General features: G+C 36.8%; 1 protein-coding gene across 1 annotated transcript in view; it reads right to left on the bottom strand.

Annotated features, from left to right (window-relative positions):
* Positions 1–26,566, bottom strand: part of LOC145673196 (uncharacterized) — a 401,214-nt gene that overhangs the window by 233,142 nt on the left and 141,506 nt on the right. The gene's annotated exons all lie outside the window — the stretch shown is intronic.

Here is a 26,566-nt window from a genome sequence, read left to right as displayed (position 1 = left end):
AAGGATTATAGGAAACGAATTTATGTGAATACCACATGATATCATTATATCAAATAAATATAATAATATGTGAATACCATATTATTATAATATGTGAATACCATATAATAATATGGGAATACCATATTATTATATCAAATAAATATCTAGGACCTCTAATTTGATAATATTCTATAATTTGAGATAAATATGGAGAAATTTCAGTGCCTACGTCACTAACACTCGATATTGAACAATGTAAATTTACCAAGAAAAGCCTCGTTGATAGTCGTTAAAACAGTTCCTTACAATCAGAGGTGTAAGTGAAAAGAACAACACCGCTAAACTGGTTACATTTTTAACGGCCTGAAATAATCAATCTGCATACAAGTGGAGTACAGCCTTACTCTTCAGAGGCACAACTTACATGATGCGACTTTTCACTTGTGTTATCCTCCACTTTCTTTGTATACTTCATTCTTGAACTATCCCTGAATATAGTATACAAACTAGTTAGTCCTCTTCCTAGTCCTAGAGCAGAATGTGATCACCCAGCAAACAGAAGCTTGCTACCACCACCAATTAATAAATCATATCTCTGACTATCCTGAGATGTTTGAAGATTTTTTACCCAGTTGTACTACGCGAAAATCCTATGCAACCTTTAAAAATATGTCATAGAAACTCCCTTCTACCTGCTGGCATTCCCATGCTGATGTTGATTGATTTCCTAGGTTAAATCTAGAAATTGTTAAATAAGTAAATAAACTATGACGGAGAATCTTCCGAACCATCGATGTATGAAAGTACTGATCACTGTCATGTGAAGATAAGTTGTATGTACAGTACGGGGCACTTCTGGATGCTACACCCACATGGAAATTTACGGCAAGTGTAACATTCAGAAGTGTCCCTTACTGTACAGGCATCATTTTCAGTTATGAGTAAGTTCGCAAGATTGAGTAATAGGATGATTGTAGATTTCATTTTAATATTCACTCAGATGTTTCTGACTAATCATTTGTTCATTTAACATACAAAACCTAATCAATTTAATGGAAACACCTAAAGTTGGAAATACGTTAAATATCTGGATTGGCAACAGTTAGGCGGGGATCGCAAGGCAGTAATGTTGGCGATAATGTACTATTATGGAAAACTCCATATTACGTGAAGAACAGTAGAATTAAAGCGTCAAGTGAACGAACAGACCATGATGGTCTAAAATGATCGACCTCTCCGGTTTCCAAGGAGACATTTTTAGCGCTCGATTACGTGACGTGAGCGTGGTGAATGGCAAGTATGTTGTGTCGCGAGAGACAGTGTTCAAGGTGATGACGGTCTACAAACCTCACGGCAAAACTACATTGACAATGAGGAACAGTAATCGGAAGTAAACCTTCCCTGAAAGGTCGATATTATGGGGGACCAAATGCATTCTATGGCTTACACGCTGCTTTTGGGCAAAAACGCCACAATCCAGGATGATGATGCACCCATTCAGACAGCTGGAGTTTTTAAGGCGTGATTTGAGGAAGTCGGGATGTAGTTGAACACCTTTTCTAGCCTGTCTAATAATCGGAACGGAACATAATGGAACAACTTTGGTCCGTTTTGCACACATATTCGTCGCAGATTTTTGCCTTTATTCTTTCTCACGGAACTGAATGTTGTATTGCAGCTAAATGGTGTAATATTCTACTTATTTACACTTCCAACTTCTCTGACTACTCCACGTCGCATCAGAGATGTTCTGAGGAAGAAAGGTGGTCTAATGCCATATTAATCTGATAAGCTGCACTTATTTTAGACGTTTCTTTTAAATTGTTATGCTCAGTATCTTCGGTCACAGTAATACTATATTTTTCATTGAGTAGTATTTCACTCGGAACTGAACAAAGATCCGGTGGATTTTCGCTAGAATAAGCTGTCAGTATTGGGTGTTATCAATACACCATCATCATAGATATTCAGCCATTATTGCCAGGTCTGCGACTTACTGCGACTGAGAAGATTCCATGCCCTACGCTCTTCAGCTAACTTCTTCGTTTTTATGTACAATCTTTCTGTTTTAATATCGTCCTTCAATTGTAACCTCCTTCTCCTTCCTTTTTCGTGCCAGTATACCCTCTAGAAAGTCCTTCATGACACAGTTTCTTCTTAGCCAACATTCCAATCAGTTTATCTTCATCTCAACAACATCTAAAATTGTTGCTTCCTTCCCCATTTTAAACACCCTCGTATTCATTTCAAGCTCCACCCAGCTAAATCTCTCCTTTCTCTACATTCACATTTCGAAACATTCCAGCTGTTTTTCACTATTTTTGCGTAATGGCCATGTCTCTCCCCCATAATACACAGTACTTTAAATGAAATATTTTATGAGTCTCTTTCTCAATTCTTTATTCAAGGCACAATAAAATAAACTTTTCTTGGACCAAAAGGCTTCTTTTGCCATCCCCATCCTTGATTTAATTTCAGTTTACACCTCAAATCATCACTAATAATACTACCTAGGTGCCGGAAGCTAGTCATCTGTTATATTTTCTTCCCCTCTTAGTTCTATATTTTAATCACCATGGCTCTGGTATTTCTGCATTTACATCTCGTATTCTTTACAGCCCTTCGTAAAGTTTACTGATATATTATTAATATTCATTTCCGATTCCGCAACAAATGCCATATCATCTGCAAAAAGTATATACATAGGTATAATCATTCTACCACACCTAATCATTCTACCTCGTACCGAAAAGCGCGTCCTCATTATGTAAGCTATTTTTTATTATCTCTTCTAGATAAATATTAAGTTATGTTGACGAGAGACAGTAACCCGGTCGAACTTGTACTCTCCTTTGTCATTTTCTCCCCTATTCCAACACTTTGGTTCATATACAAGTTCCTTATAAGTTTTCGATTTTTCCATTCCAACTCAACCTTATTTAGAATTCTCAACAATAATTCCAAGTTTACGCGGTCAAAAGCCTTTTCTAGATCAATAAATCCAATACACACTTCTTTTCTTTTTCTATAAACCTTTCACCGATTACTTTTAATAATCCAATTGTATCTCTTGTGCCCTTAGATATCCTGAACCCGAATTAAATCCTCCTCAATTTTTTAATTTGTTCTTCCAACCATCTCTTCAGTATTCGAAGCACAACTTTTGCTGCATGAGATATGAAACTAATAGTTCTATAATTCTCACATCTCTCTGGGTTCGATTTCTTACCCATCGCAGTAAGAATTGATATATGGAAACTTTCCTTGAATTCGACAATTAATTACAAGTAATCATTGTATTTTGTACTTGATGGCATATGTAAGTGTTAAATTTTCAATTTCTTGCTTATATTATCTGGTTATTTGCTCTAGCATCAAATTTTGGGTACTTGATTTTTTAAAAAAATCTTTCATTTATTTATTGGTCAATTATGATTGAAATAAGCTTGGTAAATTGCTTGCAAATTATAGGATCATAGACTTATGACCCAGTAGACTAATTCTGAAGTAGATTGAGGCGCTTAGGTGGAAGTATGTATGGGTAGTATGAGTGAGCGTATAAATGAATTTTGGGAGAATTTTTGTTATTTAGTTTAAATTTTCTTATGTTGGTGGTGACTTAGACGTATGATTGTGTGTAGGAATTAGGGTCTATTGGTGATTGTTGGTAGATTAACTCTTACTAATATTGAGAACGTGACATACGCTGATCCTATAATTCATAGCAATAAGTTAAAATAAATAAATTTATTTTTGGTCAGGGGCGCCGATATTTGTTCTCAGATATTTACTTTTGTAATTATGATTCCATTTGGAAGAGAGAATTTTGATTAGTGAACTTGTATTCGTATCAGCTTTGGCCGCTACAGTTATAAAGCTTGTAGCGCCAATAGTGGCGACCTTGGGAATTATTGCTGTCGTAATTCGAATCTTCAATTACAGGCGACAGTTAGAAACTAGTATGTGACCGGTCGAAAGCAGTATAAAGTACCTATAATGTGTTAAAGCTAATATCTGATAAGAATAATATAACAATAAATGTTGTTGAAGTTGTTGGATACCAAGAGGTTGTATTCTTATAAAATATCTGGTGAGTTGAAAAACTATTGCATTTTTCAATTGCGGAAATTAATGTTTATGATTTATGTAACTTGAGGATTGAAATTGAAATGTAAGGCAAATCTGTTTTTCGCTAAACGGTAATAGAAGTGATTAAATGTATCCCATTACTAATTAGTTACTTATAGCACAGTACTAATATGTATTTATTGAATAGGTTTCTGGAAATCGGAATTTCTTTTATCCCAGATCGCCTTATTAGATCTAGCTGTTAGTATAATTATTAAATTTATCTTATTACTAGATTGCTTCAACTATCCGTAAAAGCAGTTAATTGAAATTAACTGTGGGGGATGTTTAAAATTAGATTTCCATTCTTGACCAGTAACAGTGGGGCAATTCTTAAATAGAGCAGCCTCATGTTACAAAGGGTACAGTGTTGTCGGACTCCTGTTCTAAGTTCAGTTTTGTTAATAATTATTGTTATTATTGTCATTGTTTTATATTTTTGATATTATTGTTACTATTTAATTCGAATAAATTTTACCATTCGTGCCACATTTTTAAAAATACTTCTATTTTTCTCAGTCGTTCACAATGTCTTGAAAGTTTGGCAACATTGTTGATGTACTTCTGCTGTTTTATTTTTTCTCACGTGTGCGTTCGGAAGGCAGCTCTATGAATGATACCAAAACTTTCTGCTGTATCATATGTGCGGGAAAACAGTTTTGTGATTATATAGAGCCCAGACTTCACGAATCGTTGCAGACACTACAATAATTTTAAAAGATTTGTGATCTGGTGACTATATGGTAGAATCGCAACTGGAGGTGTGTTTTCTAGTTGACCACTGTTTAATGGAGCAATCAGCTTCTCAAACGTGCTGTGCCTATGAGTTCATGCAAATCGCTGAATGTAAATGTCACTCTAATAATAATAATAATAATAATAATAATAATAATAATAATAATAATAATAATAATAATAATAATAATAATAATAATTATTATTATTATTATTATTATTTTACTTCAAGTGCTTTAAACAGCTCATAGGTAAAAATACAGCACTATGTTGAAACCATTATATAAATATTTTAAACAGACCATAAAACTTATAGTATAGAATGAATATTAGAGTTGTTGACTTAGCAGAAAAGTTCCTGTCAGAAGATTAATGTATTCAAATATAAGGTTAAGCTTATTTATAAAACAAAATTAAAATAATAGACAGTCAATTTCGTAATATACAATTAACAGAACTATGTATATTAAAGTTTCATTTAACTACCATTTAAAACAATGAGTCAACTTTGCTTAAAATTGACCATCCGGCATGCAAAACACCTTGGTCACTTATTGTCATATTTCAACATAAAAGATTGGTTCTTTGAATAAAAGATTATAATGTTAAGATATACTGAAGATACATAATAACAATAAAATCAAGATCGGCAGTTAGGTTTCTTATTATAAAGTAAAAGCAGTTCAATTTTTGTAAGAATTGCTCTGTTATTTCTCTTAACTCTTTGAGGCACGGTGGGAAGGAAGGCTTACCACTTAAATATTTTGCGAAGTGCACGATGGAAAGCAGCACTTACCAGTTTATTTTTTAACCCGAATTTTCTGCTTGTAGAAAACTTCATAGCTTATCCTACCTTTTTTGTGCAAATATTAATCGGTAGATGGAAAGCAAGTGTTTGATTATATGTTCTTGCCATAGGAGAACTAGAACAACATTCAATGTCAAAAGTCATTGTGATATCATTTTTATGAAGTATTGGTATTGTTAGTAGGTTATTGTTGTACACAATTCCTAAAATTTATGATTGAGCTAAATCAAACGAATTAAGGTTCTCGCCTAATACTGTGTGAAGTGCAAAAATAATAACATTTCCTGTTCATTTGATCCTAAATTTTGTGGGTAGTTGTGCTTCCCACCACACAAATAGTTTCTTTTTGGTTATTTATGTACCAAATTTCTCAAAAGTAACTCCTCACGTTAAGCGGGTTTCCATATCCAGGCTCCTAACTACGAAAACATTTACGATCACTCTAACCCCAATCATTTCACAGATTCAACCTGTTGTATATAAGTTATTAGGACGCAAAATTGAACACAATTTATACGAAAAAGACTTTTATGCATTGCAAGACCTGTAACTGCCAAATATTCACCACAAACTTATAGTCGTATCGACATAAACAAAAAGAAGTGTGAAGCAGGAAACTACTTTACCCAAAAGTCAAAAGAGACTCACTAAAGACATACGAACTGGTCGAGCGGTTTGGGTCACTAGTCTATCAATTGGAAGTTTGTGTACAAACCCTGAAGGGAGTATTCGTTTTTTGTTGGTTTTTTTTTTTTTTTTTTTTAAGTGTGTTCCTATTTTCATCAGAGGACTGAGAACATTTCTTTAAATAAATCTTTGGCAACTACTTCTCTCTCAAATTCCATTAGAAGGGAACATTATATGAATTGCAAATCTAAAATCCACAGCTGAGAACAAAATATTATGTTCAATATTTCAATATTATCCTTTGATTTGACGGAGTTCACCGGTAGACGTGAAGGAGTGCGGACGTTTGCTCCTGCTCGTTGTGACTACCGAGTCGCCAGTTAAGTGCGGCTAGCTAAGTGCTATTTCAAGTGACTGTTATTAGTGCTATCTTCCTATAGTGAACAGCTTTGATACTTGTAGAGTATCTAGTTATTGTTTGAAAAGTATTTTTTTTTTTTATTTGGTGTGCATCATGTTTCGTGGTTTACGTCAGAACACAGTGAAACTTGCATTCGATAAAAGTACACGACATATACGCCCAACTGCTTTGGATATCCATGTTTGGCTGGATGAACAGGTACATGTGAATTTGGATCAGATTGATGGTATTCAATTAAACAGTGAGGAATATTGCGTGTTCTTGAAATTTAGTTCTCCGGAAAAATTTGAACAATTTCTCGTCAATACACCTAGTGAACTTCCCTTTTTGCATCAAGATGGCTCGCGGAGCCTTGTTTCAGTGCAAAATGCTTCAGATACTCTTACACGTGTACGTATCACAGATCTCCCCCTTGAACTAGATGTTAGTTTTCTCAATTCTGCCCTCAGTAATTACGGAAGTGTGAAAAAGATAGAAAATGAGCAGTGGTCCCAGAAGTACCGCTTTCCTGTGTTTAATGGCGTACGCATAGTGCATATGGAACTCAAGAAGCATATTCCCTCGAAATTACTCATCCAAGGTTATCGAACAAGTGTTATCGCGTGCCACCAGGTCGATCACACGTTTAATTCTTGTCCCCGACGTCTACAGCGCTCCAAACATTTGAGTACTACTCCTCTGACGCTCAATATGTCCCAGTTATCTGGAAAAACTCTTCCTCAAACTCCTCGTTACTCAGCCGATCAGAGCTTTCAACCTGGTAACAGTACATTAACAACGGCCTTATCTGACTCATTACCCATTGCCCACAGTGCTCCATCGCTACAGGACCTCAATGAGTTTCCTGTGCTGAATGTGCCTACTTCCATGGATCGACCCACGGATACCGGGATACAGGATTCGATAACTAGTGCGTCCCCCGAAGATATAGGAGATCCGCCCATGGTGCCTGATGTCAATGACCAGTGTTCGTTAACAAGTGTGTCGGCAATAGAGGAAGCTTCCAACACCAGTGCTTCTCAGATACCGCCTACTAAAGTACTTCACGACCTTCCGCCTCCTTTATCAGAATCAGTAGATGCGGAAAGCAGCAAAACTGTATAGGAGGCACACATATAGCTATTTTCTATTTAAAATTTTTATGTTAATTTCAACCGAAATTTTTGCATAATATTAGAATAATTTATATATCTATATGTTAATTAAGAGTATATAAGTTAGTTTAGGATAGAAGTTTTTCTTTTCACTTATTCTTGGAATTATGCAATATATATATATATATATATATATATACTTTTAGGAATATATATATATATATATATATATATATATATATATATATATATATATATATATATAATGTTAGGTTAATTAGTATATAAAATAGGTGAATTAAACATTTTTATTTGGAATATAAAAATATATGTAGGAAAGAAAACCTAACTTGGAAAAGCTCCACTGAGTTTAAAAAAAAAGAAAGAAAGAAAGAAGAAAATGTTCCGTAGCAGTTAAAAGCTGTGTACATGCACCCAGGATTGCTATCTAAGGTTAAAGAAGAATTGTGGTATGAGAGAAATTTTATCTAGGTCATATATTTAAATCATACTTCTAACTTAGTTAGGTAGAAGTGAGCAGAGTTGCTAATGTTGCTGCAGATAGTGCCCTGGCGACATAGATCCTATTCCATTACCTTTGTGAATTTTTGCTCAGATATTTTAGCAAATGGGTTAGAATTCTTGGGAACAATAAGGTGTTAGATTTCCTTCAAGTGACCAGATTTCACACTAGAAACTTCGAAAGCTTGGGTTGGATCCCGCCAGAAAACCAGCCTATATTTTTTTTCTTCAAAGCGCGGTTTCGACAAGGAAGAGCCCCTGCTCTTCCTGCGAGTGGGTTTTCCCCCCATTGAAAATTATGAATGCAGTCATATCTTAGCATTATTACATATTTAGAATTGTAGAAATGTAAGATAAGATGTAATTTTGGTCAGAAAAGATTTTTTCGTTGTTACCTTAACTTTAAAACAAAAGCTTATTACTTTACTGTGCTTGGTGTTGCATTGCTGTAATTGAGACGACAGCGATACGCAGTACCGTGAATGTCATAGCAGCCGATATGTGTATATTTATTGATTATTAATTCTAAATTGAATGTCACTGCTGGAATCCTATGTAAATATAATCAGAGGAATATTAGGTACAATGTAATATAGAATATATTGTTGATTCATGATAATTATTGTAAAAAAAAGTGAAAAACCAAGAACAAATGTGTATGTGGAGGTTGCGAGAGATCACCGCTAGAGTACTCTGGCGAGGTAAACAAAAGCACATGGACTGGTTCGGCAAGGAAGATTGTTTACAAAGAAAATGTACAGTGACGCCGGGGAAAACAATACGAAAACAAGTATTTAACATTTGAATAACAAAGTGTATGATACACCGTTTTAAAGCTTAGTATTTCCTCTATCCAGTGGTCAAACTCAATACAGATGACAAGCAATAATAATCTAAGAATAAATGAAAGATTACATGAAAGTGTACTACCCAGACATTTTGGCGACAAAACCATTAGGGTCCGCGAAAAGGGACTATACATTGAATTTTGGGTAGGTCAGGAGCGAGCCTTTCAAAATCATGTTCTTTCCTCTGAAAGAAAACTGTTTGACAGGGAAGGAGCGAGTTAGTTGGTGTTAAGACACGATATACAGAGGTCATCCTCTGTAATAGTTAGTGCAAGACTCATCGTGACAATGGTCTGTTTTGTGAGATAGGCACATTTTAATAGAGAATTGCGACGTTACTCGAGATTGAGTTTTTTTTTCTTTCTTTCGTCTCGGTCTGAAATATCAACTGTAGTAAGTCTGTCTCAGAACTTAACGTAATCTCGGTGTATGCTTTACGGGCAACACATGTTACGAGACGAGATGTTACGTAAAAAGAGGAGAGTTTGAATATTTTTTTAAATAAAGCAGAGACTGAGTTTTGAATCTGCAGCTAGGACAATGAATACTAGCATATAACTCTCGTATGTAGTTTGCAGTGTGATATATGTATAAAATCTTAAAAGTAAAATTTTAAGTGCGTCATATGTGGGCGATGTAGTGAGAACTTTGGAACTGGATCATAGAATCAGAACATTTTCAGAGACTTTGAGGCAATTCAGATGATAATTATCCAGTAACACTGCATGAACCAGATGTCTTCAAATGGATCCAGAGATACTAAGAGAGAGACACCATTGCAGCGGAGAAACAACCAGAGCAGCACCCAGTAGCAGCAACTGATACCTTCTAGGAGATTCCAGGATGACGAGCGAACTTCAGTGAGAAGAGAAAGGACTGAAGGAAGAAGACAATGAAGAACACGTCAAAACAATACATGCACGAACTATGAACAGAAATATATAATGGCCAAATTTTCATAAAAAAATAATAATCATTATTTTTTTTATCGACCGGTCACTTCGATTTAATATTCGTGTGAATATAAAATAATTTTTTTATATATGTGTGTGAATAGTAGTGTTTAAAATCTGTATGATTTCTGTGGAGGAGTGGAGTGTTTACTTTATCACCATTAAATATTCAACAAAATTACACGGAAGTCTTTCTTGTACGGATTCCAGACATCAAATAAGGTATGTGGAAAATTTCGCATATGTTTTTCTTTTACAGCATGGCAAGAACATGAACAGAGATGGGTGTATGGTTGTTATCTGACCATTTCAATGGAGCATCTGAGTTGAAGTAAAGCCACTGATTACCTGAGTTAAAGAGTATTTTGTATATTTCAAATCACTTAATTTTTTTTTAAAAATGCTCTACCGAATATTTCATTTATATCTTTAATATTTAAGTAATCCAATTAATTAATATAATTCATTTACATAACTTCTGTTAATTACTTAAATTAAAAACTTCTTGGGACTGTCCATTCAGGGCACTCCACCATTGTGGTGCAAATATTTAAGTATTTTAATTTTGAAATCTGGCTATGCCCAACACGTTCACTTTAGCCCACCACAAAATCTGGCTTACCCAGCGTAAGGCGAGATCACTTCAGTGTCACGGGATGTAATTAAAAAAAATGGATGCTCTCAATGAAATGTTCAGGGCCATACACCAACAATGAAGTAATAAGCTTTGTGTCCGGCAACATTTTGTTTACGAATTTTGTTTCTTTGTTTCCTTGTTAATTTCGTAAAGAAAGCAGTCAAAATTACATGTTTTATTTGTAAGAATTTAGTTATTTTGATTAGAGTTTTTCCATGTGTGCGTGTCGGAAAATTTAAGAGGGGGATAACATTTATTTTGCGTGTTATTTTTATAAGATATAGAAATTAGCATATCTTAGAAAGTTAGAGAGTTAGAGTATTTCTATTAAGTTGATGGTGGTCACTAGACTACAGAAAAAGAAAATGGAAGAAGACCTGGTTAAGTTTCCGCAGAATCAGCTCGGCGAGTTAGAGTTAGAGGAGAGAATGGTGAATATAGAAAGTCAGAGAGAAGTTAGTAACGAAAACGGAAATCAGGGAAGTCAGAAAAACGAAAAGGAATCGATCCCTGGACCATCCAGTGTTGTGAACATGGAGACAATGGATCCATCTATGAATCCACTGTTTGTAATGTTACAACAGCTGGTAAAGAGCACTGTGAAAGAACTTGTTGACAAACAGGAAAGGTCAGTAAAGGAACTAGTTGATAAGCAGGAAAAAATTGCACAACAGCAGGAAAAGTCAGTACAGGAATTAGTGAAAAGGCAGGAAGTAAATAGCAGTAGATTAATGAACAGTATAGCTGAACTGAGTACTCGGTTGGATGCAATAGCTGAATCGTTCAATGAGCGATTAGCTGGAGCATGCAACGAGTTACGAGGTTCAATAAGAGCGAACGATGAGAGGGTACAGCAGCTCGAGGCGAGTAGCAATAGAAAATTAGATGAAATACAATTAACTTTAGGACAAGACATTCTGAGAGTACACAACCAGGTAGAAAGCGTCAGGACTTGTGTAGAACAGGTGACAAGTAGGTTGGAAAGCGTTGAGGGTTCAATTGCTCAAGCGGAGAACAATATGCAGCGTGCAGAAATACAGTGGAGACAAGAAATGGGTCGATTACGCGAAGAAATTGGTCACGAAAACCAGCTTGAAGAGGTGCGGAGCGAATGTCGGGATGGTATGCAAGAGATACAACAGAATATTACTTCTGTTTGCACCAAATTAGAGAAAGAACTTGCTTCTTTAAAGAAATCGGTTCGAGAAATTGATGACATAGGTGAAAGAATAAACAATAACCAACCCGGTACCTCTCGAGACGCTCCTTGTTTTGTCTTTCTTGACGAGACAGAATCCCGCGTATCGTCAAACGCTCAGCCGCCTGTCTCTACGTGCCAGCTAGCATCAGCTGTGGGACTGATGCATCGTGATCTGTCTCTTCCTATATTCTCTGGTTTGGAAAGTAAAGTGCAGTCTCATAATTTTCTTGTCGAGCTCGATAATTATTTTGATCTCACGGGAGTACCGGAAGATCGAAAGCTACAGTTTGTCTCGAAATGCTTTAGAAATACATCACTGCAATGGGCTCAAGTTACTCTAATTAAGTGCAAGACGTATCAAGATTTTATCATGCATTTCAAACGGACCTATCTGAGCGAAGAGAAGTTGGCGAACTTACGTGCGACCATTCTAACGGCTCGGTTTGATAGCCGCTCAAATAGGCTTCCCACGGAGTACCTTTTAGACTTGCTGCATAAAAATAGTATTTTATCGCCGCCATTAGAACCGCAAGTACTTTTAAAGATACTGCCAAGACAACTGCCATCTTGGATTTACAGGTCTCTGATATCATCCAAACCAAAAACAATTGAAGAATTGGTTGGTCTGGTGGCAGAATTGCAAGTGACGTATCAAAATAATAGCGGAAACAATAACATTAGAAGGGGGATTAATATGATGTCAATAGAAGAAAGCGATAGTGAAAGGTCTAGCGGTACATCGTATAGACATCGCCCATATTCCCCACGAAAGAATCGCAATAATCAGAATCGTGGTGGAAATACACAGAGAGGTAGAGGGAACACGAGTAGGCAATTTGGCAACCATGGAACGACATGGACACCAAGGGATAGAAATGGTGAGAATAATAACAATGAAAGGTCTCAGGGTCGTTCAACCAACCGAGGTTCCTTCAGGGGCAGGAATAATCCCAGAGGTCGGAGGAGATCATACTCTGGTGAAGAGCAGGTTAACAATCTGGAATTCAGTAGGGGTAACGGTTCTTCTAATGAAAGTGAAAACCAAAGATCTAGGTCACAGAGCCCCCGGAATATGAGACAAACAGTTTCTAGACAGTGAGAAATGTACGCACGCTGTCTAGGAGCTACAGATAACTGTTCTCTATCTGATAGTGCTAAATTTTTACCTAGTAGTGTGCGTAATGAGGATAGTTCTTATCATGCTGAACATAGTAAGGGAGAATGCGAAACTCTTGTCAAACAGTTAGAAATTATGGGATTAGAAAATAATAGCCGAGATTGCATACAATGTGACAAAATTATTAATAAACAATATTTTTCGGATGATAAAGGTGCCAAAGGTAAAGATAAAGAATTATGCTTGCTTTTGAGAAGTGGAAAAGAGATTAAATTAAATAAAGGTCTTTTTGATGAATCAAATGCCATTTTTCGAGATTTATTGGAAACAGATGAAAGGGAGAATGTACCTACCAACAATGTTATAACGTTACCAGAAGTAGAAACTTGTTTATTTGGTAAAAAAGTATGTGGTCTTCTTGACAGCGGATCATCAATTAGTGCAATTAGTAGTGACTTATGGGCACAGGTAAAGAATATCACCCCACCCCCTGCATTCCTAAAAGCAAACAATATAAAGGTTAGTTCGGCTTTTGGAAAATCTATAGCCAAAATCCTTGGACAAGTGATGCTAGTAATGACATTTAGTAATCAAGAATTCTATACTGTGGGATTAATTGTACAAGGATTAAATCGTCCCTTGATTATTGGGTCACAGTTCTTTGCTGAGAGCAAGGCTGTGCTAGATTATAATGTGGGTGTTTTGAGACTAAATTCACCAACTGAGGTTCAGGTTAGTTTTCGAGATGTAGAAATCGAAGAGAGTGAGTTAGTGGTCAGGAGTTTGACTTTAGAGTTTGAAGATGAAGAGAGATTTTTATATTCATTTCCCATAGGCGAAATGGGCGAAACAGGCGAAATGGGCGAAACGGGTATAGAACCCATCTATGCATTTCAGATGGATGATGTAAGAAATAGAGAAGGGCATAGTAAGGAGATGATTTCTCTCAGAACCCATCTGGATGATGGAAAATATCCGACAGCTACTGAACTTGCCAATGTAGTGTACAGCCCGCATGAATGGAATAAAGTACAAACTAATGTCACACCAGCTGAGATTTCTAGCCTCGTAGAAGGGTACACTGACCTCAGTGTGGTTGAAAAGCAGAAATTAAGAGAAGTTTTAATGAAGCATAGAGAAGTGTTCGATTTAAAACCAGGGTGTATAAAGGGATATGAACACAGTATAGAATTGCGTGAAGAAGGGAAATTCAAAGCTAAAATGTATCCATATGCATTGAAGTTTAGGAATCAGGTGACTAACATCATTAATCGGTGGGAAGCATGGAAAATTGTTAGAAAATCTGAGACTTGCTACACCAGCCCGCTTGTTGTAGTTCCAAAAAAGGACGGAACTGTTCGTATTTGTTTGGATGCGAGACGTTTGGGAGAGGTCACTGTTAGTCAAAGGGATCAGCCAGTCCCAGCACTTAGTACACTAAGAGACCTATGTGATAAACGTTGGAAAACTTCACTTGACTGTGTAGAGTCATTTCTGCAAATCCGAGTAAAATCTGACAGTCAAAATTACTTAGGATTTTTACATAACGGAATTTCTTACGTATTCCAAAAGTTACCTTTCGGCACAAAGCAATCTCTTTCATCATGTGTGAGAGCGATTGATTCAATCCTCTCAGAGTGCAGAGAGTTTTGTGGTAATTATGTTGATGACGTCATCCTTGGAAGTTCATCTTTTGACGAACATATACGTCATATAGACATTGCGTTAGGCAAAATTAAAGCAGCAGGCATGACTTTACGTCTGAAGAAATGTGAATTTGCGAGACGAGAAATTAGCGTCTTGGGATATAACTTGTCCCCAGATGGGATAGGAAAGTGCCCAGAGAAACTTGAGAAGATAATGACATTTAGGAGGCCCAGAAATGTGAAAGAATTGCGTAGTTTCATTGGGTATTGTCAGTTTTATCGCATATTTAGTACAAAGTATGCAGAAGTCCTTTTTCCTTTATTTCAACTTTTGAAAAAAGGAGCAAAATTTCAATGGACTGAAATTCATGAGGAGGCATTTCGAAAAATAAGGGAAATCTTTCAGGAAGATGTGGTGTTAAAGAAGCCCCTTCCGGACAAACAATTTATTCTTGAATGCGATGCTTCAGACGTCAGCTGTTCTGCGCACTTATATCAAATAGATGATGATGGCAACATTAGAATTATCGAAATGACATCGCGAATTTTTAACGCTGCTCAAATTAACTATGTGATAACTGAGAAGGAATTTGTTGCGATAATAGATGGTGTAAACAAATTCAAGCACTATTTGATAGGGAACAGGTTCAAGATTAGATCTGACCACTTATCGATAAAATTTATTTTGTTGTGTAGAATAACTAATCAACGTATAGCAAGGTTCGTGTTAGCGTTAAGCATGCTAGACTTCAAATTCGAGTATGTGCCTTCAAAACAGAATTTAAGTGATCATTTTTCGAGATACCCCCCCTAACACAGGAAAAGAGTTCGATGTTAATAGAAAACTAGAGATAAAAGAGTCATTGATGACAATTTTGACAGGGATTACCGGGGAATTGTGCAAGTTGATCACAATCCTTCCTGAAATGCAATCATCTGATGCATTCTGTGGAAAGATAAAGAAGTGTATAGAGAGCGGAGATGTTAGTAAGAAGATAAGAGGTGATAAGCACTTACGAAATAAGTAACGGGAGATTGTGTAAACGTGATTGTAACGGTCTGCGCATTTGTATTCCCGAAGTGCTGGTTGAACCTTTGCTGCAGTACTACCATGACGAGAGATTTCACTTGTCTGCAAGCAAGCTTTTTCCGCTTCTTTCTGAATATTTCGTTTGGCCTAAGATGAGGAACATCATCAGAAAATATAGAACATCATGTGACATATGTCAAAAGGCATCACCGCCTCAGTGTTACCAACCTGGACCACTGAATCCAGTGCTAGTAGAGAGACCAAACCAATTGATATGTTTAGATTGGCTAGGGCCACTTCCAAGAGGGATTAGTAATGTAAAATATTTATTAGTCTGCATGGATGCTTTTTCGAAATTGATCGGCCTATATGCATGCAAGACAGCTACGTCATGTTCGGCTATTAGAAAGCTTAGAGAATTTCGAAAACTATGTCCAAATGTGGATTTTGTGTTAACTGATAATGGGACTCAATTTAAATCTCAGAGATGGAAAAACGAGATGAGAGAATTAGGGCTAAAACACATTACTAGTACGCCTTATTATCCCCAGGGAAATATGGCAGAAGTGAGTGTCAAATCCACATTGTGAGCTAGTGGTCTACTTTGCCACGCTTAGTTGCATGCATGGGGAGCATGCCCGCGACCGTTCGGTCTATTTAATGGACGGGTTCCGCCTACAATGCACCCCGCCCGTAGTTGCTCAATATACGCTACATTGCACGTGCACGAAGTGCACCGTCAAGATTTGTCCCTTAACCTTGACACCTTAGTGTGTAACCCCCATTCTCTGAGGGAGTGGGATACGCCCACTGCGCGGCCGGACCAAGTCCTGAGTGCCTACCAGTTACCTACTGGTTGAGGCAGACTGCTAGCGAGTCAGTCCTACCATGCTCTGCAGGCATGGCGCCCGAGCGTATTAAGGGAAGCTCACCTCCCGCCCGTGTTCACCGTTACCCAGATTCCTGGGATTGGCTCCCACAAGCTACCGAATCCCACGGTATGACCACAGCCCGGCAGAGTCCAACCCAATTCCGGGGCCCCAGGCAATGCCCGAGGGGGCTCGTTCAATCCCGGCCCTGCCTACCTCTATCGTTTAACTGGCAACCGCCTTGTCGTGTAGAGGTACCACGCACACGTCGAGATACTCCCGTATCTCATCCCGGGCCCAATGGTACGTGTTAAGTCACCATTTGAGTTTGGTGCTGGCCCATATCCCACAGTCCTTCCTCCCTTTGGCAGGATCAGAACCGTTACCCAGATTCCTGGGATTGGCCCCTCCCCCACCTCCGTTTGGTCCCACTGCAGGCAGGAATCCAACACTCCCCCCCCGGTAGGGTCGTCCGAACAATACGGGACTACCTCTTCTTACGGGAGAGGTGAACCGTACATTACCAGACCCAATGGCTGATGTAGACTGTCTACCTTTAAAGACAATGGCCATTTGAGAGCGGCGGCTCCCCTGGTAGGGTCGTGGCTCCTGCACCCAGCTCACACTACTGGGACGAAGGAGGAACCCACTTCCTCAGCACTCCTGAGGTACGATTATGCGTTAGGATACAAGTATCCCATCCCGGACCCAAGAGAACGCATGAAACTCTCTTTGGGAGCAGCTACAACTCCCCCGGTAGGGCGTTGGATCCGCCCACCCAGGGCACACCAACTACCCACTCTTTTTAGCGTGTTGGGATACCACGCAGCCTTATCTCCCGGACCCAAGGGCACGGCTTAGTTGCCCATTTCGGGGGATACCCAAGGGCTCACCCCCGCCGGTAGGTGCGGCAGCCGAAACTACCTACCCCACTGAGGACGTGATGGGGTCACACGTACTCTCCCAGATCCAATGGCACGAGTTAGTCGCCCATTTCAGAGAATGCACCCCCGAAGGCTCACCTCTGCCGGTAGGTGGTCGACATCACGTGCTAACCCACTACCATATGGCAGTTAAAGTACCGGTAGATGGGTACGGGCACAGCTGCCAACCTATCTCCCCCTCCGAGTTAAACCGCACCACCACAAGGCGTGTGACCCGGCGTACCTTAGAGGGGGTGATGCCCACAGTGCGAATGCTGAGAAAGTACTGTCACGACAGACAGACTCAATGGCCAAAATTTTTAACGAAGGTGGAAGAGTGTTTGAATTCGGCCAAACACTTGTCAACAAACCTTACTCCATATGAGGTACATTTTGGACAAACAATGTCAAAAGACATCGCACGATTATTTGAAATTCCAGAGATAGAAGATAGAAAGGACATAGAGTATTATGTAGAGATAGCATCCCGAAATCTAAAGAAAAGTGCAGAAAAAAGAAAGAGGGAATTTAATAAACGGCATGCAACAGTGCAATACGAGGTAGGAGAACTTGTTTTAATTAGGGTATTCCCAAAATCTGATGCATTTTCAGGAATTACAAGGAAAATGTTGTTATTATATTCCGGGCCATTTTCTATCCTCAAGAAGACAGAACACAATGTGTATGTTTTGGGTGACCCTGTGACAAAAGAAGAGAAACGCCTACCTGATACAAGGCAAGGACACCGCAGGAAGTCTGAGACAGGTAGTGCGGTTAACAATACGAATTTGAGGTACTCTCGAGAAGAAAAAAAAAGAAAAGAAAAGAAAAGAAGAAAAATGTATTCACGTTCAGACTCAGATAGCTCTGTTAGTATACATTTTACTATTTAGAGGTTACATTTGTTTGTAGCAATAATTACTTGTATATGTATGTAGATATATCAGGTTATTTAATATGTAGAGGTGTTGAAATTTTAAATGTACTTAGGAATACATTGAAAATTCCAAAGGGGGATGTTATAGGAGGCACACATATAGCTATTTTCTATTTAAAATTTTTATGTTAATTTCAACCGAAATTTTTGCATAATATTAGAATAATTTACATATCTATATGTTAATTAAGAGTATATAAGTTAGTTTAGGATAGAAGTTTTTCTTTTCACTTATTCTTGGAATTATGCATATATATATATATATATATATATATATATATAATGTTAGGTTAATTAGTATATAAAATAGGTGAATTAAACATTTTTATTTGGAATATAAAAATATATGTAGGAAAGAAAACCTAACTTGGAAAAGCTCCACTGAGTTTAAAAAAAAAGAAAGAAAGAAAGAAGAAAATGTTCCGTAGCAGTTAAAAGCTGTGTACATGCACCCAGGATTGCTATCTAAGGTTAAAGAAGAATTGTGGTATGAGAGAAATTTTATCTAGGTCATATATTTAAATCATACTTCTAACTTAGTTAGGTAGAAGTGAGCAGAGTTGCTAATGTTGCTGCAGATAGTGCCCTGGCGACATAGATCCTATTCCATTACCTTTGTGAATTTTTGCTCAGATATTTTAGCAAATGGGTTAGAATTCTTGGGAACAATAAGGTGTTAGATTTCCTTCAAGTGACCAGATTTCACACTAGAAACTTCGAAAGCTTGGGTTGGATCCCGCCAGAAAACCAGCCTATATTTTTTTCTTCAAAGCGCGGTTTCGAGAAGGAAGAGCCCCTGCTCTTCCTGCGAGTGGGTTTTCCCCCCATTGAAAATTATGAATGCAGTCATATCTTAGCATTATTACATATTTAGAATTGTAGAAATGTAAGATAAGATGTAATTTTGGTCAGAAAAGATTTTTTCGTTGTTACCTTAACTTTAAAACAAAAGCTTATTACTTTACTGTGCTTGGTGTTGCATTGCTGTAATTGAGACGACAGCGATACGCAGTACCGTGAATGTCATAGCAGCCGATATGTGTATATTTATTGATTATTAATTCTAAATTGAATGTCACTGCTGGAATCCTATGTAAATATAATCAGAGGAATATTAGGTACAATGTAATATAGAATATATTGTTGATTCATGATAATTATTGTAAAAAAAAGTGAAAAACCAAGAACAAATGTGTATGTGGAGGTTGCGAGAGATCACCGCTAGAGTACTCTGGCGAGGTAAACAAAAGCACATGGACTGGTTCGGCAAGGAAGATTGTTTACAAAGAAAATGTACAGTGACGCCGGGGAAAACAATACAAAAACAAGTATTTAACATTTGAATAACAAAGTGTATGATACACCGTTTTAAAGCTTAGTATTTCCTCTATCCAGTGGTCAAACTCAATACAGATGACAAGCAATAATAATCTAAGAATAAATGAAAGATTACATGAAAGTGTACTACCCAGACATTTTGGCGACAAAACCATTAGGGTCCGCGAAAAGGGACTATACATTGAATTTTGGGTAGGTCAGGAGCGAGCCTTTCAAAATCATGTTCTTTCCTCTGAAAGAAAACTGTTTGACAGGGAAGGAGCGAGTTAGTTGGTGTTAAGACACGATATACAGAGGTCATCCTCTGTAATAGTTAGTGCAAGACTCATCGTGACAATGGTCTGTTTTGTGAGATAGGCACATTTTAATAGAGAATTGCGACGTTACTCGAGATTGAGTTTTTTTTCTTTCTTTCGTCTCGGTCTGAAATATCAACTGTAGTAAGTCTGTCTCAGAACTTAACGTAATCTCGGTGTATGCTTTACGGGCAACACATGTTGCGAGACGAGATGTTACGTAAAAAGAGGAGAGTTTGAATATTTTTTTTATAAAGCAGAGACTGAGTTTTGAATCTGCAGCTAGGACAATGAATACTAGCATATAACTCTCGTATGTAGTTTGCAGTGTGATATATGTATAAAATCTTAAAAGTAAAATTTTAAGTGCGTCATATGTGGGCGATGTAGTGAGAACTTTGGAACTGGATCATAGAATCAGAACATTTTCAGAGACTTTGAGGCAATTCAGATGATAATTATCCAGTAACACTGCATGAACCAGATGTCTTCAAATGGATCCAGAGATACTAAGAGAGAGACACCATTGCAGCGGAGAAACAACCAGAGCAGCACCCAGTAGCAGCAACTGATACCTTCTAGGAGATTCCAGGATGACGAGCGAACTTCAGTGAGAAGAGAAAGGACTGAAGGAAGAAGACAATGAAGAACACATCAAAACAATACGTGCACGAACTATGAACAGAAATATATAACGGCCAAATTTTCATAAAAAAATAATAATCATTATTTTTTTTATCGACCGGTCACTTCGATTTAATATTCGTGTGAATATAAAATATTTTTTTTATATGTGTGTGTGAATAGCAGTGTTTAAAATCTGTATGATTTCTGTGGAGGAGTGGAGTGTTTACTTTATCACCATTAAATATTCAACAAAATTACACGGAAGTCTTTCTTGTACGGATTCCAGACATCAAATAAGGTATGTGGAAAATTTCGCATATGTTTTTCTTTTACAGCATGGCAAGAACATGAACAGAGATGGGTGTATGGTTGTTATCTGACCATTTCAATGGAGCATCTGAGTTGAAGTAAAGCCACTGATTACCTGAGTTAAAGAGTATTTTGTATATTTCAAATCACTTAATTTTTTTTAAAAAAAAAGCTCTACCGAATATTTCATTTATATCTTTAATATTTAAGTAATCCAATTAATTAATATAATTCATTTACATAACTTCTGTTAATTACTTAAATTAAAAACTTCTTGGGACTGTCCATTCAGGGCACTCCACCATTGTGGTGCAAATATTTAAGTATTTTAATTTTGAAATCTGGCTATGCCCAACACGTTCACTTTAGCCCACCACAACTGTGAGAACGGTTTATATAAGTGAAAAAGCAGGTAAGATTGCCTTGTCAACACACAAGAAAATCAAAACAAACACAGGGAAAGGGAAGGCTGTCGTGACACGTGACTCACGTGAGCCTGTTGTTGGTGCTTCGATTACATCATCGCAACCTAGCTTCTCGACTGTCCTTGACAATCACTACAAACAGACAGTGTAAAGAATCAACCTGAATAGTGTTGTTTTTTTCTTTTTTCTGTTTGTCAGGTCTCATCATGCAGTTTGTTTATTTTGCAGCTCTAATAACTCTATTTACTTTTTATCAGCTGTGTATGTCTTACCCTATTGTCAGTGTTCGTAAAGTGGGTACTTTAAATTTAAATGGTATAACTAGTCCTACGAAACAACGCTTGTTACAAAACTTTATACGATTACATGACTTTGATATACTCAATTTGCAAGAACTAAAAATTGCCGATTTAAGTTTTATAGATCGGTATAATTGTTTTGTTAATCTTGGATATAGTGGTAGAGGTACTGCAATATTAGTGAAGAAAGGAATCCATGTGCAACACCTTACTCGTTTACCGTCTGGCAATGGGCTCAGCCTTGTATGCGATACTATTCTATATGTAAATGTGTATTGCCTGTCAGGTTTTCTACACAAAACTGACCGTGAAAATTTTTTTAATGTTGATATCGTGCCTCTGTTTTCTGTTCCGCATACGAGTATTATCCTTGCTGGAGATTTCAATTCCATCTTGTTTTGTGACGATTCTACTGGCTATTTTAATAAATGCTTAGCGTTAGAAAGACTGGTCCACGGATTCCGATTAGTTGACACCTGGCGGTCCAAACGAACTGATATCATTTATACGTATGTCACTCCATCAATGAAGTCACGCATAGACAGGATCTATACCTCCTTCGATCTCATACCTCGTGTGAGTGACATTAGTGTTCTTATGGCTCCGTTTAGTGATCATAGTGCTGTGTCTATGTTGCTCAAATTTCCTCCCCCTCTCCTTGGTTTGAACCCAACGTTCGGTCTCTCTACCTGGAAACTTAATCCACAGCTCCTGAAATCTGATGATATTAAAGAACTGTTTCGAGAGAAATGGGATTACTGGTGTCGACAACAGAGATATTTCGACAGTTTAAATTTGTGGTGGGTTCAACATGCTAAGCATAAAATTAAATCCTTTTTCCAATGGATGCATTCTGAATACCGTCAGAATAGCAAAAATACCATTGACTACCTGTACAAAGTGTTACATGCGTTGTGGCAACAGCCTCCCTCTGCGCACACGTATATGCATATTAATAAAATAAGAGCAAAATTAATTCGATTAAAAAACGACTATTTACAGACTATCACTAAATCATTCGATTCCAAATTATTGTTGTCCAATGAACGAGTTACATTTTTCCACCTCATGCGGCAACATAATAGAAGGAGAACTAATTTTATGGAACCTCTTGTATTAGAAAATGGCCAAGTTGTCACTGCATTACCTGACATTATGTCCAGTTTAACACAGCATTATGAACAACTATTTGAATCGCATCCAGTTGCTACTCAGACATGGCCCACTTTCTTTTCCAATATATCTTGTAAATTAACAGAGGCTGACAATGCGCCATTGTTAGCCCCGATTACTAAACAAGAGATTTATGATGTGTTAAATACTACCAAGCATTGTAGCAGTCCTGGAAAGGATGGACTCATTTTTCTCTTCTATAAACAGTATTGGGATGTGGTAGGAGATACTTTCACTGCTGTACTTAATGATATGTTTCAATCTGGCAATGTTATGCAAAATGATGGTATCATTATTTTAGTTCCAAAAAAAGGAGCCCCAGGTCATATTTCTAATTTTAGACCCATTACACTGTTAAATACTGATGTAAAATTATTGTCTAAGGTATATAAAGTACGCATGGAAAAAGTTCTCGAGAAACTTTTAAGTGGTAAGCAAGCAGCGCTATCAAAAGACCGTAATATTTATTATGCCCTGTGTAGCCTACGAGACATCATGGGATATTTTCAAGTGCAACAGCTTCCTGCCTGTGTATCTTCTATAGATTTCAAACATGCTTTTGATTTTGCTGAGCATAACTATCTTTACGCTGTATTACAAGCATTTGGTTTTGATTCACGCTTTATTGATACTATTAAAAATTTATATCACAATCCAAAATCCCAGCTTCACATCAATGGTTACTTTAGCTCACCCATATCTATCAAGCGAGGTATCCGCCAAGGATGTCCATTGTCAATGTTGTTATTTGGCTTAGTTCTTGAACCTTTATTGCAAAATTTGTCCTGTTTTCCAGTCTCACATTTACATGATTTTCAAAATATTGTTTGTTTTGCTTTCGCTGATGATGTCTCAATCAGTTGTACCACTGTTGCTCAGGTCAACTATGTGCACAAGTGCTTAAATAACTATTGTACTGCTAGTGGAGCAAGTATTAATGTCAATAAAACGAAGAGTTTAACCTTTATAATTGGGCTACGGTCAATAAAGGGTTAACTATCTGTCACTCAGAAATTGTGACGAAATTAAAAATGTTAGGTGTTAATTTTACGAGTAATCTTGATCCAGACTCTGAGACAGTCTGGACGCCAATAATCAATAAAATCAGGACAGTTGTTCTCCAAAATCGTCACCGACAGCTGAATTTAATCCAGAGAGTATGGTATGTAAATACTTATATATGTTCTCAATTATGGTATACAGCACAGGTATGGCCACTTCCTGACATCTGTGCCAAAAAAGTGCAATCGATCATTGGCTGGTTTATTTGGTGCGGCTTTTTCTTCCGAGTTCCACAGGTAGTAATGGTGTTACCAGTAGACAATGGTGGCCTTGCTTTAATCAATGTCCGACTCAAGTGTAAAATATTATTTTTATCACGTAGCTATAAATTGTATCATTTGGACCATAGTCATACACAACAATGGCTACAATGTTGGACGCCCACCTTACCTGCTCCAAATCCACCCAATGTTCCTTTCCTTCAACACGCACCCTTATATGTATATAAATTCGTCCTAGCCTGGAGTTATCTACCTCAACATGATGAGATAAGAGAAATCTGTTCTCGTGGTCTTTATCTGTATTTTTTAAAAATGACCTTTACTACAACTACGATACGAGTACAGCAGAACCATAATAGTTGTAACTGGAATCGCATATGGTTTAATATTCATAGAAAGTTTCTTCCGACTTGTGTACGTAGTTTATGGTACAGTGTTGTGCATGATATTCATGCTACTAATCAACGTTTGTTCGACATCCATCGCCTACCACATAATGCGTGTTCCCATTGTGGACACCCCGACACCATTCTCCACAGATACACCTCTTGCCAGATAGTCAAGTATGTGTGGTTAAAACTATGTGCTCTCCTTGCTCTCGTATGTCGGACATTTCCACACCATTTTACGCCTGATATTATTACCTTACCCGATTATCATTGGTACCCTCCAACCCGCAATAATGCTGTTACTTGGCTAATAGGACACACCTTATACTATATTGATTCCAGTCGCAGTCACATAAGTGTCACAGATTATCATGAATTCTTAAAACGCACCAGGTGGAAAACTTTTGGTATGGTAGCTTTCCACAAGAATTTCACAAACTTTCTGACTGCCTCATTTTAACATGATATGACTAGTGTAATATCTGTAAGATCTTATTTGTAGTACCTCTAAATTTCTGTATAATACTGTCTCTCTTTTAAACGTTGTTGTCTACTTTGGTAAGTTCAAAAAATGTAATATGATGCTGTGATTTGTATTGTTCTTAAAGCACTGTGTATGTGCCAACATTCTACTTGTATTTACCGTCTATGTCTTATGTCTACACGACCAATTTCTTTCAGGTATGTAAGTGACCTTGGGAAATAAAGATGTTTAAAAAAAAGTGGTTTGGGTCACTAGTCTATCAATTGGAAGTTTGTGTACAAACCCTGAAGGGAGTATTCGTTTTTTTTGTTGTTGTTGTTTTTTGTTTTTTTTTATGTGTGTTCCTATTTTCATCAGAGGACTGAGAACATTTCTTTAAATAAATCTTTGGCAACTACTTCTCTCTCAAATTCCATTAGAAGGGAACATTATATGAATTGCAAATCTAAAATCCACAGCTGAGAACAAAATATTATGTTCAATATTTCAATATTATCCTTTGATTTGTAATGAAAAACTAATTATAAGCATTGACGATTTCAGAAGATTCTCCCCCGGTAATGGTCAATATATGAATGAGAGAAAACTGATAAAACATTATTAGTCCACTTTGAGCATGATCGAAGATAACTTATGGCCGCGAAGGGGGAAATTTATGACGACAGAGTCTCAAATTCTCCCACAGGTTATGCCCTGAAATCATCAGTTTGAAAGGTTTCCTTAACAAATACATTATTACATTTATTTCTCGTTCTACGTTTTGAAATGGAAAAATCATAATTTTAAAGTGAATTATAATACGATAAACATAAAGATTTATAGAACCAATGAAGTAAATATTCTTGTGTAAGTTATCGATTTCTAATCAGATTAAAACTCGAATATTCGTTTGCATCGCACTTTAAAGTAAATCCTCTCTCTATATAATTCTTACTGGAAAGTATGTTTAACTCCAATTACTTAATCAATATTTTTAATAATATATTTTTATTGTAATACTTTTACTATTCAATGTTGTATACACTACATTTCCCAAAGCAAAACCTCGCAAATGTATAGTGGACTAGTGAATATTATCAAATAAATTATTATTTTGTTTACGTAAATACTCCATCGCCTCATTTGAAACTTCGTACTTTAAATAATAATAATAATAATAATAATAATAATAATAATAATAATAATAATAATAATAATAATAATAATAATAATAATAATAATAATAATAAGATCATAGCCATACCTTTATCAGAATTTCAGGCTTAGTCAATAAATTAATTCAACGTGGTCTCTATTCGAAGTTCTATTTAATCGAATCCGATAGAAATACAAAGAGAAACTTCGAGAACAAATAAAAGAAAAACGTTACTTTGGTGGGATTGGAAGTAACCTTTATGAGTTCTTTACAATTTACAAACAAATGCCTTAGACAGTTTTTTCTTTTCTTTAAGTTAACTGATTCACC

Source organism: Thermobia domestica, chromosome 16, assembly GCF_964235325.1.
Source record: "Thermobia domestica chromosome 16, izTheDome1.hap1.1, whole genome shotgun sequence".
In the NCBI taxonomy this organism is placed as follows: Eukaryota; Metazoa; Arthropoda; class Insecta; order Zygentoma; family Lepismatidae; genus Thermobia; species Thermobia domestica.
The sequence above is the reverse complement of the archived record's forward strand: the minus strand, read 5'-3'. Positions and strand labels throughout refer to the sequence as shown.